The 17,408-nt window shown below is 40.7% G+C and overlaps 1 protein-coding gene across 12 annotated transcripts in view; it reads left to right on the top strand.

The window, feature by feature from the left end:
• LUZP1 (leucine zipper protein 1) overlaps positions 1-17,408 on the top strand; it is an 89,563-nt gene that overhangs the window by 62,484 nt on the left and 9,671 nt on the right. The gene's annotated exons all lie outside the window — the stretch shown is intronic.

The raw sequence follows: 17,408 nt of genomic DNA on the forward strand, positions 1-17,408 counted from the left end.
AATGCTGGGTGCGCATAGGGGTTCATAGATGTCTACTAAAGAAATGAATATTCCCTGGATAAACATACTTATTGGGGCATGTGGGGGGCACTGGGAGGAGAGGCATGTGCCCCTTCCCCTTCCTTTTCGGATGGTCTTGGAGGTAGCAAAGCATTTCTACCCTGGTTATGCTTAGGGCCAAAGATCAGAGAAAAGTGACACTCTGACCCCATTTTCGATCAGTTTTCTTGTTTTCCCTAATGGTAGAAAGCCTGGTTTTAGTGGGAGGCTGTTTCTAGGAGGATTTTGCCTGGTGAAACTTACCTCAGGTCTGCATGGGACTTTTCAGAGTTCTTTAGCTGACTGTTTTTTGTTTGCTTGTTTTTTTTTTTTTTTTTTTGTTTTGGCTGTGAGGTAAGTCAGGTTGGTATTTTATTTGCTCAGAGGAAGGTGCTGGGGCATAGAGAAGATCATTGATTTGGCCAACAGGGTAACATTCTCAAAAGAATATGGACTATGGAAGTAGTCTTGCGTTAGACACCTGGCTGTCGTCCTTGCTGTGTGACCTTGAGAGTTCAAAGGTCCCTGTCCCATGACATTACTGGGAAGGCTCAGTGGAATACTGTAGTAGCTACTGTTACTTGTGACTTCTGCTAAACCCTTTACATCCCCGGGGATTACCCTACTCTATGGATGAGAAAGCGTCCGAGAGGTAATTTAAGAAAAAGTAAGTGGTAGATCTGGGATTCCTGGGGAAGGTGTGTATGGTAAGTACTTTATATCTTGACTGCAGCACAGTAGTGCTCCACTGCTGGGTGTCCTCCGCATCTTTCCTCTTACTGGTCTGTGTATAGTCAGGACTCCTCACTTTGTAAAAATGCTTTAGAGTTTCCAGGAAGGGGGTTCTACACAATGGGAAGAATCCTGGATAGACAGGAGACTAAGGTCCTTACCTTTACTGCTGAGTTGCTAGAGAAACCACAGTGTTTACCTCTGAGTCTCCATTCCTTAATTTGTAAAATAAGGGGATTGGGCCAAATAGGTGGTTTTATTTTTAAAATAAAATCAGTGGAACTCCTTACAGTCATATGGGAGAAACCCAATGTGTTAAGAAGCTAATAGGTGTTGCTTTGGTTGATGAAGTGAATGAAGGAGCCTGAAGCTCTCAGCCTGCTCCAACCTTCTCCCCTGTTTTGCCCTGGGGACTCCTGAGGGGATTTGCTGAGCCCAGTTTGAAAACCAGTGGGCTAAATGATCTCTTAGCTATAAGAGATCTATGGCTCTGAAATCCCATTCTAAGGAGTGGAAAAGGATCCAGATTTTCTTTTTTCCCCTTCTTTCCCAACATGAGGTCCAATTACTAGAGCTAGACAGCCTATGAATAATGTGTTTTTTTGGTATTTATGCCCCATTTCCATGCATTGACCTGAAAGCCAGAAGGGGCAGAGTTCAAACAGGGAAAAGTACTGGGGCTGGGACCCTGCAGGTGGCACTGGGCTTGGGATGAGGTCATTCGGAGCCTCACCGCAGGACCTGATATATCTGTGCTGGCCATATCTGTTCCTGCCAATTGTTTTTGCCTTTGTAATCCACGAGTAGCTTGTTGACATCATTTTTATTACTTTGTGTTAATGGTTAGTGCCAAAGGGCTGATAAGTCATTTAATAATTGGGGGGCTCATTCAGCCATTCATTGATCAAATTTTAAGCATTGATTCTGTGCTAGGCTTCCGCCTGGGTACCGAGAATACAGTGGTGAATAAGAAACAAACTGGAGAGACAGAGTGCGTAGATACCACTGGAATACGGTGTGTTGTGTCCTGTGATGGGACCAGTACGCACATACGCACACTCGTTGTAAGAGCAAGAAGGAAAGGCCCCATCTGGCCTGCGATTTTGAGAGGGAGGTGGTCCAGGAGCTTCCAGGAGGAGGTACTAAGGTGGGATTTGGAGCAGTGAGAAGGATTACCAACCAAGCCAGTAAAGGCCCGGAGGTGAGAGAGGGCAGGGTTTGTGGGCTGCAGGAGTGTGAGGTTTGAACAGGAGGCTGACGAGGCCGGCAGGGCCAGGCCTTTTGGGGCTTCACATGCCTCGTTGGGGACTTTGGTCTTTATCCTGAGAGCAGCAAGGACCTTGAAGGCATTTTGAAGAGTGGTAAGAGCTCCTTCTCTTCACATCTCCAGTAAGTGTATGCTGGATAGTTATTGGGCTCAGCTTTTTCAGTTGTGCTGTACTGGCTGGTTCGTGTCAGAGTTTTGGACAGAACATGTAAAATTGGCACTAAAAGCCAAATGAATAAATGAGCAAAGGGATTTCTGGGTTCTACTAATTCAGAATTAGAATTTGTAGATGGGGCTATACTGAAGTTTAACATTTCTCTCTTCCAAAAAAGGAATTTATGAAAATGTAGTGTGAGAGTTGCTGAGGGGAATGTTTTAGTTTGGGATAATAAACATTTAAAAAAAAAAACAGCTTTATTGTGATCTAATTTATATATCAAAGTTGATCTCTTTAAAGTGTACAATCTAATGGCTTTCTAGCATACTTATAAGGATAAGCTGGTTCAAAGCACTTTGTAGAAACATCATATATCACTTGCTTTCTGCTAATTGTTATACCAATGTTGATCCTTTTAAAATCCCTTTATGACCCATATTCTGTTCAGCTCCCCATTTCCTTCACCCTGTGTATAGACTGGTCAGTGTTGTGTTTTGTGTTTTTACTGTACCACTAGGCAAAAGGACAAAAACAGATGGCACTCGAAGTAGGAAGAGTAGATGGGAATAAGAGAAAAGATTTTTTTCTTATATAAATATATAAATCAGGCAGCCTGGGTGGCCCAGTGGTTTGGCGCCGCCTTCAACCCAGGGCGTGATCCTTGAGACCCGGGATCGAGTACCGCATCGGGCTCCCTGCATGGAGCCTGCTTCTCCCTCTGCCTGTGTCTCTGCCTCTCTCTCTCTCTCTTTCTCTCTCATTAATAAATAAATAAATCACAAAAGAATCTTTGTTTCTTTTTCCCCTTCCATTTTTAAAAAGATTTTTATTTATTTATGATAGTCACACACACACACACACAGAGGCAGAGACATAGGCAGAGGGAGAAGCAGGCTCCATGCACCGGGAGCCCGACGTGGGATTCGATCCCGGGTCTCCAGGATCGCACCCTGGGCCAAAGGCAGGCGCCAAATCGCTGCGCCACCCAGGGATCCCCCCACCTTCCATTTTTGAGAATGAGGAAGCATATAAACTGGAAAGAGAAAGAAGGGAGACCAAAAGAAGCAAAGAGAACAGAGAGAGAGAGATGGACCAGGGAAGCAGAGGGGCAGGCGGAGAGGGAGAACCAGCTTGGAAGAAGGCAGGGTCCTCGAGGCTGGGGGAGGCAGGCAGGCAGGCAGGCTCTGTAGCTCCAGCATCTCCAAGGCCTTGGTGTTTTAGGGCCGGTGCGTGGGCTCCATCTGCCGGCTGTAGGCTTCCAGTGCGACCTGGAGAACGGATCTCCGGGTTGGAGACAGTGGCTTCTGGCATTTCCTCAAATCTTTTTGCCCTGGGTTTTCTTGTTGGGATCATTATTGAATCAGTTCTTCTCTTCCGAATGGCGGTTATTTTTTTGTTATGGCTCAGACCATGTTTCCTCACTCCTTCCCCCTAATTTTAAATCTAATCATATCAGACTGTATCACCCTGCACCCTTGGTGCTGCTGTCGTCTCTCATGCCCCCAACCCCCCAGAGTGCCTCTAAGTTCTCAGTGACTTTAGCTTCTTATCTAATGTCACTCTTGCCATCTCTCGTCCTGTTAATAAGTGGTGCTTTCAAGGTATGATTCTGTGGTCCTTGCAGCACCTTTGCCTCCCATTCTCTCTCTCTATACCAGGGATCTTCCTCTTTCATCCCTGCTCCCAGCAGCCCCATGAACATGATCATCTGTGTAAAAAAAACTTCAGGATTTTTTTTTTTTTTTTTTTTTAATGAGACCATCTTGGGGTCGCCTGGCTGGCTCATTTGGAGGAACATGCAATTCTTGATCTTGAGGTTGCAAGTTTGAGCCCCATGTGGGTGTAGAGATTACTTAAAAAAATATATTTTTAAAAAGGAAAAAGACGGGCAGCCCGGGTGGCTCAGCGGTTTAGTGCTGCCTTCAGCCCAGAGCGAGATCTTGGAGACCCAGGTTCGAGTCCCATGTTGGGCTCCCTGCATGGAGCCTGCTTCTCCCTCTGCCTGTGTCTCTGCCTCTCTCTGTGTCTCTCATGAATAAATAAATAAAATCTTAAAAAAAAATAAAAAGGAAAAAGACTATTTGAGAGAATCTTTCAGTTCATGGAATTGAGGGGAAGAGATTTCCCATATATTCCCTGCCCACCTGCCTTCCCCATTATCAGCATCCCTCACCAGAGGGGCACATACTGGCGAACCTACATTCACACGCTATAGTCGCCCAGGCTCTGTGTTCGTGTTATAGGTCACTCTTGCTGGTGTACATTCAGTGGGTTTGGATAAATGTATGATGACATACATCCGCCATTGCAGTGTCATATAGAGTAGTTTCACTGCCCTACACATCCTGTGCTCCACCTATTCATACCTTAGTTTTTGACATTCTCCAGTTCCTGGAGATAGGTCCCTCTGGAATTACCATCTCCTGTCTGGCAAGCTCACTCCTGCTGGTACCCTGACCCCAATGGCCCTTCTGTCCTTTGTTGGTCCCATCAGTTCATTTGGTCCTATTACATTTTCACTGTTCTTCACATGTTCTTGTCCATCTTTACTGAACAAGCTTAAGTTCCCTTGGCCGTGCCTGTGATTCCCGTGGCCTCTCTTGCTTTGTTCTAGTCCTAGAGCTCCATCCGGGTCATTCAGACCCTGTCTCCTCTGTGCCTTCATCTGGTCAGCTGAACAAGACTGGATAGAGAAATACGACCTTGCCGACTGGTTTCACTGTAAATCATGACCATGAAATTTAAGCGGGCCCTTAATGTTGCCTGTCTGCCCTCGCCTCGCTCACCAGATCTCAAACTGTTAATACTTGATCCCCTGTTGCCACTTTAAGATGGTGACCTTGCTTGCTATTTCAGTGAAGACACGAAACTGCCTGAAGAGAACTCCTACCACCGTACTTGCCTTCCCACCTGCCCATGCACCTGCATCCTCTGCCTGCCTGCCGGTCACCGTGCATCCACTGTTCTCCAGCGCAGCTGCTGACTTTATCCTGGATCCCCATTTTCTCTCTCTTATCCAAGAACATTGCTCTAGAATGTTTCTGCCTGTCTTTCATAACTTGTCAAATTTTCCCGTTTTTCCTGGAGCATACTCTTATCAATATGCCAACATACTTTTTCTTCCATCTTAGAAAAGAAATAGCTTGATTCCACTTTTTCTGTCAAGCCCCCTATTTGCTCTGTTTATTTATTTATATTTCACTCTATTTTTGTATTTTACTTAAATTTTATACATTTTGTATTTTCTGCTTTTTAACAGAATTGAAAAATCATTTAGTATTTGTTATCTCCCAATTCATCACCTTATTTTTTCTCTTAAACTCACCTGATAAAATTTTCACTTCCATCACTTAACAGTGCCGCTCTTCCCAGGGTGACTTCCACGTTGTGAAATATAATGGTCTGTTCTTAGCCTTCCTTTTACTTGAGCCATCAGCTTCCTGTGACAGGACTTAGCACCCTTTCTCCTTGAAAGGCTTTCTTGGCTGGGCTTCTAGGATACAATCTCCCAGTTTCCCTTTACCTTGCTGACTTTGTCTTTGTGTCCTTTGCTGCTTACTCTACATTTCCACTAGTAAAAAATATGGCCACCTTGGGGCTAAGACCTTTGACTTCTTGATTTTTCTGTACTCACACAGTTCATTGACAGTCTTACCCGAATCCTGGCTTTCTAAGCCATCCATTCATTATTGATTATAGCACAGATTTATACATTCAGCCCATTCTCTCCTGAAGTCCAGCTTTGTATATTCAGACAGCCTCTTGAATGTCTCTATTTGGATGACTAATTCATATTTCATAAATAATATGTCCCAAACTCAACTCCTGATCTTTCTTTTCAGACTGCTCCATCCAGTCATCCCTGTTTAAATTGATAACATCTCAATCCTTCTATAGATTCAGAGCAAAACCCCCAGAGTCATTTTTTTTAAAGAGCTCTTTATTTTAAGATTTGTTTATTTATTTTAGAAAACCAGTGGGAGGGGCAGAGGGAGAGGGAATAGACTCCTTGCTGAGCACAGAGCCTGATGTGGGGTTTGATCTCACAACCCTGAGATCATGACCTGAGCCGAAACCAAGAGTTGGATGTTCAGCTGACTGGGCCACCCAGGTGCCACCCCCCTGCCTCCACCTAACCCCCGGGAGCCATTCTTAATCCCTTTGTCACACCTCACAGGCAATCCAAGAGCAAATGCTGTGATTCTACTTTCAAGTGGCCAGAGTTGGACCACTTCTTACCATGTGTGGCCAGTGTCCTGGGCCGGACCATAACTGCCTTTGCCCGGATTACTGCTCTCACCCTTACCCTCTGTGGTCTGTTTTGAGCACAGCAGTCATGTTGATCTGTATCTTATTTCATAGGTTATCTATATTTTTTGTTAGTTATATAACATGTAGTGTACAAATCTTAAGTTATGTAGCTTGATGGCAGGAATCTGCCATCCATAGAACATCCCCAGGAGCCTCCTTCTGGTCATGGTCTCCCTAGAGGGTAGCCATGATCACCACGGATGAATTTTTGCCTGTTTCTCAACTATGTGTAAGTGAAACGATATAGTCCAGATTGATCCAAGTCAGAATGTGTTATTCCTTTGCTCAGAACCTTTGGATGGGTCTAGATAAGAAATCAGAGTCTTCCCTGGGGCCTCCAAGATGCTCCCACTTCATCTTCTGATTCCATCTCTCATTACTCTCCTTTTGTTCCCTCATGTCCAGCCATGCTGTCCAAAGTATGCTTTTTTAATAGTCTTTGTTTTCCGTCTTCTCTTTGCCTAGAATGTTCTCCTCTAAATATTCTTTGCTTCCTTCGAGTCTCTACTCAGGTGCTACCTTGAGGCCTACCCTGATTACCCTGTTTAAAATTGCAACCTCCTCTCAGCATCTCCCCCCACCCCTAGCCAGCTTGTTTGTCTGTTAAACTAAATTTTTTAAAAGAGCACTTTTAGATTTACAGCAAAATTAAGCAGAAGGTAGATTTCCCATATACCTCCTGCCTCCACACATGCACAGCTTGCCTTATTATTTATATACCTGACCAGAGGGGAACATTTGTTACAACTGGTGAACCCACATTGACATGTCATTATCACCAGAGTCCACAGTATACATTATGGTTCATTCTTGGTGTTATACAGTCTCTGAATCTGCACAAATTTATAATGAGATGTATTCACCATTATAGTATTATGCAGAGTAGCCTTCTTGCCCTAAAAATTCACTCTCTTTATCCCTCCCTCCTTTCTACCCCCTGATCTTTTTATTGTCTCCATAGTTTACATAATTCTGCCCTTTAAAGAACGTCATAGGACAGCCTGGGTGGCTCAGCAGTTTAGCTCCGTCTTCAGCCCAGGGCGTGATCCTGGGGTCCCGGGATCGAGTCCTGCATCGGGCTCCCTGCATGGAGCCTGCTTCTCCCTCTGCCTGTGTCTCTGCCTCTCTCTCTCTCTGTGTCTCTCATGAATAAGTAAATAAAATCTTAAAAAAAAAAAAAGTCATATAGTTGGGGTCACATATCCTTTTCATATTGGGTTGTTTTACTTTTAAGCTTCCTCCTTGTCTTTTCATGGCTTGATAGCTCATTTCTTTTTAGCTAAGTAATACTCCATTATCTGTATATACCGCAGTTTGTTTATCCGTTCACCTACTGAAGGACATCTTGGTTGCTTTCAAGTGTTGGCATTTGTGAATAGAGCTGCTAGAAACCTTCGCATGCAGGTTTCATTCCTTTGGGTAAATACCAAGGAATGCTGTCGCTGCATTGTGTATGGTAAGAATGCATTTACTTGTAAGAAATCACCAAACTGTTTTCCAAAGTGAGCTGTATCATTTTGTATGTCCACTAGCAGTGGGCATTCCTTTTGTTCCACATCCTCACTAGCATTCGGTGTTGTCAGTGTTCCAGATTTTGGCCATTCTAATAGGTGTGTAGTGTATCTTCTTATTGCTTTGTGTTCCTCTGATGACATATGATGTGCAACATCTTTACATTTGCTTATTGGCATATGTATATTCCAATATACATATTCTCTGGTGAAATCTTTGTTAATGCCCATTTTTAAATCAGACTGTTTTCTTATTGTTGACTTTTTTTAAAAGATTTTATTTATTTGTTTATTTATTTATGAGACACACACAGAGGCAGAGACATAGGCAGAGGGGGAGAAGCAGGCTCCCTGCAGGGAATCTGAAATGGGACTTGATCCCAGGACCCCGGGGCCACACCCTTAGCTGAAGGCAGATGCTCAACCACTAAGCCACCCAGGCATCCAGAGTTTTAAGAGTTCTTGGCATTTTATGTTTACACTCCTTTTATCAAATGGGTCTTTTGTAGATATTTTTTCCCAGTGTGTAGTTTGTCTTTCATTCTTTTGACATTGTCTTTTAAAGAATAAAATTTTAGTGAAGTGTAGCTTACCAGTTATTTCTTTCATGGATCACACCTTTGGTGTTGTATCTAAAAAGTCATCATTATATCATACCTGAGGTCATCTGAATTTTCTCCTATGTTACCTTATTGGCATTTTATAAGTTTTATGTTTTATTTTTAGGTCTGTGATCCATTTTGAGTTAATATTTTTGAAGAGTGTAAGATCTGTGTCTAGATTCATTGATTTGCATGTGGATGTTCATTTTTCCAGCACCAGAAAAGACAAGGCTGTCTTTGCTTCATTGTTATTGCCTTTGGTTCTTTGTCAAAGTTCAACTGACTATGCTAATGTGGATCTATTTGTGGGCTCTGTTTTTTGTTCTGTTGCTTTGTGTGTTCTTTTACCAATACCACACTCTCTTGAATACTGGAGGATTATAGTAAGTCGTGAGGTCAAGGAATGTCAGTCTTCCAACTTTGTTCTTCAGTCTGATTTGGCTCTTTGGATCTTCCCAATCAGTGTGTTGATATCCACAAAATAATTTGCTGAGATTTTGATTGGGATTACATTGAACGTATATCTCAAATTGGAAAGAATTAACATTTGGACAATATTGAGTCTTCCTATTCATGAACATGGACTATCTCTTCATTGACTTAATACTTCTTTGATGCACCAGTTTTATAGTTTCCTTATATAGATCGTGTATATATTTTGTTACATTTATACTTAATGTAATTCTTTTTTGGGAGGTGCTAATGTAAATTGTGTGTGTGTGTGTTTGAAAATGATATTGTGTTTTTAACATCAAATTCCACTTGTTCATTGCTGGTATGTGGGAAAGTGACTGACTTGTAGGTTAACTTTGTATTTTGCAGCCTTACTATAATGCTTACTAGTTCCCGGAATTTTTTTTCGTTGATTAATTTCGATTTTCTAGTCATGTCGTATGCAGACAAAGACAGTTTTATTTCTTCTTTTCCTTTCTTATTTTCTTGTCTTATTGCATTAGCTAGGATTTCTAGTACAATTTTGAGACGCTGTGGTAAGAGGGGGACATCTTGCCTTGTTCTTGGTCATAGCAGGAAAGTTTTGAGTTTTCCACCAATTAAGTATGATGCTAACTGTAGATTTTTATCAAGTTGAGCAAGTTCCCTCTATTCCTAGTTTGCTGGGAGTTTTATCATGAATGGGTATTGGATTTTGTCAATACTTTGTAATTTTTAATAAGATTATGTGATTTTTCTTCTTTAGTCTGTTGATATTCTGGATTATATTAATTATTTTTGAATGTTGAGCCAGTTTTGTATATACTTGGGATAAATCCCATGTAGTCATGGTCTAAAATTCTATTTATACATTGTTGGATTAGATCTGCTAACATTTTGTCGAAGATTTTTCATCTGTGTTCATGAGTGATTAGTCTGTAGTTTTCTTTTTCTTGTAAGATCTTTGTCTAGTTTTGGTGTTAGGGTAATGCTGGCCTCATAGAATGCTCTGGGCGGGGGGAGTATTCCCTCTGCTTCTAACTTCTGGAATTTTGTAGAAAATTGTATAATTGGTATAATTATTCTTAAGTGTGTTTTACAATTACCCATGAACCATTCAGGCCTGATGTGTTTACTGTTTTTGAAGGTTATTAATTATTAATTTCTTAAATATATACAGTCCTATTCAGATGATCTATTTCCTTCTTGTGTGCATTTTGGCAGATTGTATCTTTTAGGCAGTTTGTCCATTTCATCTAAGTTATCAAATTTGTGGGTATAGAATTTTTGATAATCCTATATTATGCTTTTAATGTCCATGGGATCTGTAGTGCCATCCTCTCTTTAACTGCTGGTATTATAATGTGTGTCTTCTTTTTTCTTCGTTAGCCTGGCTAGAGGCTTATTGATTCTGTCGATCATTTTTTTTTTTTTTTAAGATTTTATTTATTTACCCGTGAGAGACATAGAGAGACGCAGAGATTTAGGCAAAGGGAAAAGCAGGCTCCATGCAGGGAGCCTGATGTGGGACTCGATCCGGGTTCATGCCCTGGGCCGAAGGCAGGTACTCAACCACTGAACCACCCAGGCATCCCTTATCGATCTTTTCAAAGAACAACTTGATTACTACTTCAGTTTTTCTTTTCTTCAGTTTACTTTGGTTTTAATTTGCTTTTGTTTTTCTAGTTGCCTAAGATGGAAGCTTAGCTTATTGCTTGTAGATCTTTATTCTTCCTGATACATGCATTCAGTGCTATAAATGCCTCTAAACATTGCTTTTGGTACACCCCACAAATCTTGATAAAGTTGTATTTTCATTTTCTTTCAGTTCAAAATACTTAAAAAAATTTCGATTTCTTCTTCTTTGATCTATGTATTATTTAGAAGTGTGTTGTTTAATCTCCAGATATTTGAGTACTTTCCAGCTTTCTGGGATTGATTTCTAGTGTAATTCCTTTGTGGCCTGAGAGTAGATAGTATATGGTTTCTGTTCTGTTCAAGTTGTTAATTGTGTTTTCTGGCCCAGAATGTGGTCTCTCTTGGTGAATGTTCCATGTGAACTTAAGAATGCATATTCTGTTGTTGGATGTAGTACTTGATTGATTGTGTTGTTGACTTCAACTATGTTCTGATTTTCTGCCTGTTAGATCTGTCCATTTCTGACAGAGGGGTGCTGAAGTCTCCTAGCTATAATAGTGGATTCATCTATTTCTCTTTGCAATTCTGTAAGTTTGTGCCTCACATTTTTTTTTTTTTTTTTGCCTCACATATTTTGATGCTCCATTGTTAGGTGCATATACATATTAAGGGTTGTTATATCTTCTTGGAAAATTGAGACTCCTATATCATTATGTAATGTCTGTCTTTTCCCCTCATAACTTCACTTGCTCTGAAATCCGCTGTCTGAAATTAATGTAGCTACTTCAACTTCCTTTTGCTGTGTGTATGTGTATTTTTTTTTCTTAAAGATTTTGAGAGAGAGACAGAGATAGCAAGAGAGAGGATGAGTGGGGAGGAGAAGGACAAGCAGGCTCCCCACTGAGCAGGCTCCATCCCAGACCCTGGGATCATGACCTGAGCCAAAGGCAGACACTTAACCAACTGAGCCATCCAGGCACCCCTCCAACTTCCTTTTGATTAGTTAGCATGACATATCTTTCTCTGTCCTTTAATTTTTAATCTTTTTTTTTTTTAAGATTTATTAATTTTAGAGAAAGGGCAAGGAAGGGGCAGAGGGAGAGAGAGAATCTCAAGCAGACTACCTCCTGAGCATGGAACCCAGTATGGGGCTTGATTTCATAACCCTGAGATCATGACCTGAATTGAAATCAAGAGTCAGACACTTAACCTACTGAGCAACCCAGGCGCCCCTAGTCATTATGTACTTTATTAAAATTTTAGAGTGGGTGCACTGAGTAATACATTGTATTGTTGAATCCCTATGTTGTACATCTGAGACTAATATAATGTTGTATGTTAATTATATTGGAATTAAATTTAAAGTTGGGTCCCCTGGGTGGCTCAGTTGGTGGAGGGCATGACTATTGATCTTGGGGTTGGGAGTTAGAGCCCGACCTTGGGTGTTGAGATTACTTAAAAATAAAATCTTAAAAAAATATTTTAAGTGGGTTTTTGTAAATGTATGTTTGGGTCTTAATTTTTTATCTACTCAGACCAGTCTCTCTCACTTGGTATATTTAGACTGTTGATATTTATTTATTTATTTATCTTAAAATATTAATTAATTAATTCATTCATTCATTCATTTATGATAGACAGAGAGGAGGGAGAAGCAGGCTCCATGCCGGGAGCCCGATACGGGACTCGATCCTGGGACTCCAGGATTGCACCCTGGGCCAAAGGCAGGCGCTAAACTGCTGAGCCACCCAGGGATCCCCTAGACTGTTGATATTTAAAGTGATTATATGCTCTTGTGTTTTTGTTCCTTTTTTTTTAAACATCTGTACTTTTATTTTATTTAAGATTTTATTTTTTTTTAATTCATGAGAGACACAGAGAGAGAGAGAGAGAGGCAGAGACACAGGCAGAGGGAGAAGCAGGCTTCATGCAGGGAGTCCGACGTGGGACTCGATCCCTGGTCTCCAGGATCACACCCCGGGCTGCAGGCGGTGCTAAACCGCTGCGCCACCAGGGCTGCCCGTTTTGTTCCTTTTTGTCTTTTTTTCTGCCTTTTGTGGTTTTAACTGAGCATTTTATATGGATCCAGTTTCTGTCCTAAGCATATCAATTAAAACTTTTTTTTTTTTTTTTTTTTTTGTGTGTTTGACCTAGAGTTGCAGTGTAGATTTATAGGTAGTACATGTACCTTATAATAAAGTGTTTCTAGTTCTCATGTGTCCCTTGTACCATTGCGGTCATTAATTTTATTTATATTTAAGCTACAGCCATTGAATACATTGTTATTATTTTGAACAAACTATTATCTGTTAGATCAATTAAGAGTAATAAAAATGAAAAATGCCATTTTACTTTTACTTTAATGCTCTCCTTTTCTTTATGTAGTCTGAATTTTTTTTTATTAAATATTTTATTTATTTATATTCATGAGATACACAGAGAGAGAGAGTGAGAGAGAGAGAGGCAGAGACACAGGCAGAGAGGGAGAAGCAGGCTCCATGTACAGAGCCTGACACAGGACTCCACATCCTGGGTGCAGGCGGCGCTAAACTGCTGCGCCACCAGGGCTGCCCTGTAGTCTGAATTTTTATATTATTTTTCTGCTCACTGATGAACTCTTTTAACATTTCTGGCAAGCTAGGTTTATTGGCAGTGGATCTCAGTTTCTATTTGTCTGAGAAAGTGTTTATTTTTCCTTTATTTCTCAAGTGGTATAGAAGTTTTTTCGTGTTTGCAGGGTACAGAATTGTAGATTGGTGGCTTCCCCCCCGACCTCCCTCCCAACATTTTAAATATTTCACTCCGCTGACTTCTGGCTTGCATAACTTCTGAGAAGACAGATGTAATTCTTGTCTTTGTTCCTCTATTGGTAAGGTTGTTTTTTCCCTGTGGGTCTTTCAAGATTTTTTCCATATCTTTGATTTTCTGCATTGTGAATTTGATATGTCTAGTGTTGGGTTTTTGTTTTTTCTTTTATCTTTTTGGCATTTATCCTGCTTGGTGTTATTTGGTATCTGACGCTAATTTTTGGAAATTCTCAGTCATTGCTTCAAATTTTTTTCTTCTTCCATGATTCCTGTTACATGTTATACCTTTTGTAGTTGTCTTTCTTTTTTTTAAAAGTTTCTTTACTTTTGAGGTTTGGAAGTTTCTATTGATGACATACCCTCCTCAAGCTCAGAGGTTTTTTTACCCAGCTCTGTTAGTCTATTAATGAGATAAAGGCATTATTTATTTGTTACAATGTTTCTGATTTTAACTTTTTTTTTATTCCTAGAATTTCCATTTCTGTTCTTGTATGATGTCTACTTTTTCCATTAGAGCCCTTAGCATATTAATCATAGTTTTAAATTTTTGGTAATTCCAACATCTCTGCCATATCTGAGTCTGGTTCTGATGCTTGCTCTGTTTCTTCAAACTTCCTTTTTTGCCTTTTAGTATGCCTGGTAATTTTTTGATGAAAGCAGGACATGATGTCCTGGATAGAAAGAACTGAGGTAAGTAGGCCTTTATTGATGGCCTTCTCCCCTTCTTCTCTCAGACTCTCATGCTCCCCCAAACTCCCATGCCCCTTAGGTGATACAGGATGGCTAAAGGGAGCTGGAGTTGGGTATTTCCCTTCTTGCAGGCTCGGTTTGAAAATGCTTGCTTTAACCCTCCCCCTGCTGGGTGCTCAAGGGAGTTTTCTCTCATCTTCACTGTGAGAACCTTGTACAGCTCTTGGAGGTAAAGTCCACAAAATGCAGTGCATCCCTCTAAGATTGAAACTGCCTCATGTTCTTAATCTGCAGAGTTGTCCACACTGGGCCTCTAGCAATTTGTCAATTGTAGTTATAGGTTTTCCTACCCTGGTGCCGATTCCCACAGATACTCGTGAGTTTCTGTTCTGTTAGATTATGATTCCCTGCATCCACTTGTCTAACTTTTTGAGAAGTGGATTTTGTGGCCTCATTTCTCTCATGGATTTTCAAACTGTTCAGCTTTTTATATGTTAAGACACAGTGATGACTTCCTGACGTGCTAGACCAGAAACTGGAAGTCAGCCCTACCTTCTGTATGCTTTTTACTTCTCTCCTGCCTTAAGATTTTTTTTATTGTGGTAAAAATGCATAACCTAAAATATATTCACATTGTTGTGCAAACCAATTTTTTATCTAGCATCACTGAAATTCCATACCCGTTAAACAACAGTTCCTACTTCCCCTCTCCAACCCTGTGGCATTTACCATTCTGCTGTTTCTATGGATTTGAATATTCTAGGTACTTCATATGAGTAAAATCATAAAGTATTTGTCTTTTGTGACTGGATTGTTTCACTTAGCACAGTGTCCTCAAGCTTCACCCGGGTTATACTGCATGTCAGAGTCTCCTTTTTAAAGACTAATATTTCACTTTAACATATACTACATTTTGTGTTTCCATTCATCCATTGATGGACACTTGGGTTGTTTCCACTTCTTGGTCGTTGCAAATAGCGCTGTTGTGAATATAGATAGGTATGCAAATATCTCTTCAAGATTGTTTTGAATTTTTGTTCTTATACCCAGGAGTGAGACTGCTGGGTCATATGGTAATTCTATCTTTAATTTTTTTGAGGAGCTGCCATACTGTTTTCCATAGCAGCTTTTCCATTTTATTTTCCCACCAACAATCATGAGCATTCCAGTTTCTCCATATTCTCACCAACACTTGTTTTTTTGATAGTAACCATCCTGATGTATATGAAGTGATCTCTCTCATTGTGATTTTGATTTGCATTTCCCCAATGATTAATGATATCAAGTATCTTTTCATATGCTTGTAGGCCACTTGGATATTATCTTTGGAGCAATGTCTGTTCAAGGCACTTGCCCTTTTTTATATTTTTTTAATTTATTTTTTATTTTTTTAAAGATTTTATTTATTTATTCATGAGAGTGTATACACACAGAGAGAAAAAAGCAGAGACACAGGCAGAGGGAGAAGCAGGCTCCTCACAGGGAGCCCGATGTGGGACTCGATCCCGGGTCCCCAGGGTCATGCCCTGGGCTGACGGTGGCACTAAACCGCTGAGCCACCCAGGCTGCCCCACTTGCCCATTTTTAAATCATGTTATTTGTTAAGTTGTAGGAGTTCTTTTATATATATTCTGCTTATTAATGTCTTATTAGATATATAATTAGCAGTTACTCTTAACAAGGTCTAAGGTTAGTTATAATTAACTCTGTCTTCTTCCCCCAAACTACAGCTTCTTAAGAACACTTGAATTCTGATTTCTTTATGACTTACATATTATTACCCAGCATTTAGGTTTATCCTGCCCTACCCCCTCCTGTCCCCAATTAACTTTTGTTTATTGTTTAACTGAACCAGTGCTTGTTTGGGTTAATTTCTTTGCTTTCCATTCCTTCTTGCATATCATGCCTGTCTTAAGTGAAAGATTTATTTTTCTGAGAGGGTGTGTGTGCATGAGTAGGGAAAGGGGTAGATGGAAAGGGAAAGCAGATTCCTTGTTGAGCGTGGTGCCCAAAATGAGGCTCGATCCCACAACCCTGAGATCATGTCCTGAGCCAAAATCAAGAGTCCAATATTCGACCGACTGGTCCACCCATGTGCCCCAGTTTCTATATTCTCAATTATCATAAATCCATAAATAGCTTTTTCAGTGAAGGTGTGTTACTAATGAATACTTAGGTTTTTATTTCCCTTTTTTTTGTTCTGAAAGAGTTTCTAATTGTACCTTCTTTCATAGTTTCACAGGGTATCTTCTTCTAGGTTATGATTATTTTCTCTTAGAACTTTAAAAGTCTTACCATGTCTTTTATTTGACACAAGTTTCTGAGAATCTACTTCATTTTTTACTTCATAGAGTACATATATATTTTTCCTTCTTGTTGCTTCTCTTAGTGGTATTCTCCTGTATCCTTACTATGTGTCTAGGTGCAGATTTAACTTTGTCCCTGCTTGGTTGGGACTTTGCTTCCTAAATATGAAGCTCCCTATCTTTCATCAACTCTTTTTTTTTTTTAATTTTTATTTATTTATGATAGTGACACAGAGAGAGAGAGAGAGAGAGAGAGAGAGAGAGAGAGAGAGGCAGAGACATAGGCAGAGAGAGAAGCAGGCTCCATGCACCGGGAGCCCGATGTGGGATTCGATCCCGGTTCTCCAGGATCGCGCCCTGGGCCAAAGGCAGGCGCCAAACCGCTGCGCCACCCAGGGATCCCTCTTTCATCAACTCTTGAAAATACTAGTAGCTCTTCAAATATTGCGTCCCCCCATTCTCTCTATTCCTTCCTTTTGTTAAATGTGTTAATTTTATTCCCCATCCATTAACCTTTCTTTCTTTGGAAGATTTTATTTATTTGAGAGAGATGGTGAAAGAGCATGAGCAGAGAAAGAGGGAGAAGTAGGCTTCCCCACTGAGCAGGGAGCCCCATGTGGGGCTCGATCCCACGACCCTGAGATCATGACCTGAGCCAAAGGCAGCCATTTAACCAACTGAGTCACCCAGCTGCCCCCTTGCCCCTTTTTAAAAGTAGGCCTAATGCCCTTTATGGGGCCCAGGGTGGGTCTTGAACTCATGACTCTGAGATCAAGACCTGAGCTGAAATCAACAGTTGGGGGCTTAACTGACTGAGCCACTAATTAGCTTTTCTTTCACAAAATCTTTTAAGTTTGTGCTGCCCTTTGTAATCTCCGTATATCTCTTCTCAGCCACTGTACTTTTCACTTGCATC

Source organism: Canis lupus, chromosome 2 (assembly GCF_003254725.2).
Source record: "Canis lupus dingo isolate Sandy chromosome 2, ASM325472v2, whole genome shotgun sequence".
Lineage (NCBI taxonomy): Eukaryota > Metazoa > Chordata > Mammalia > Carnivora > Canidae > Canis > Canis lupus.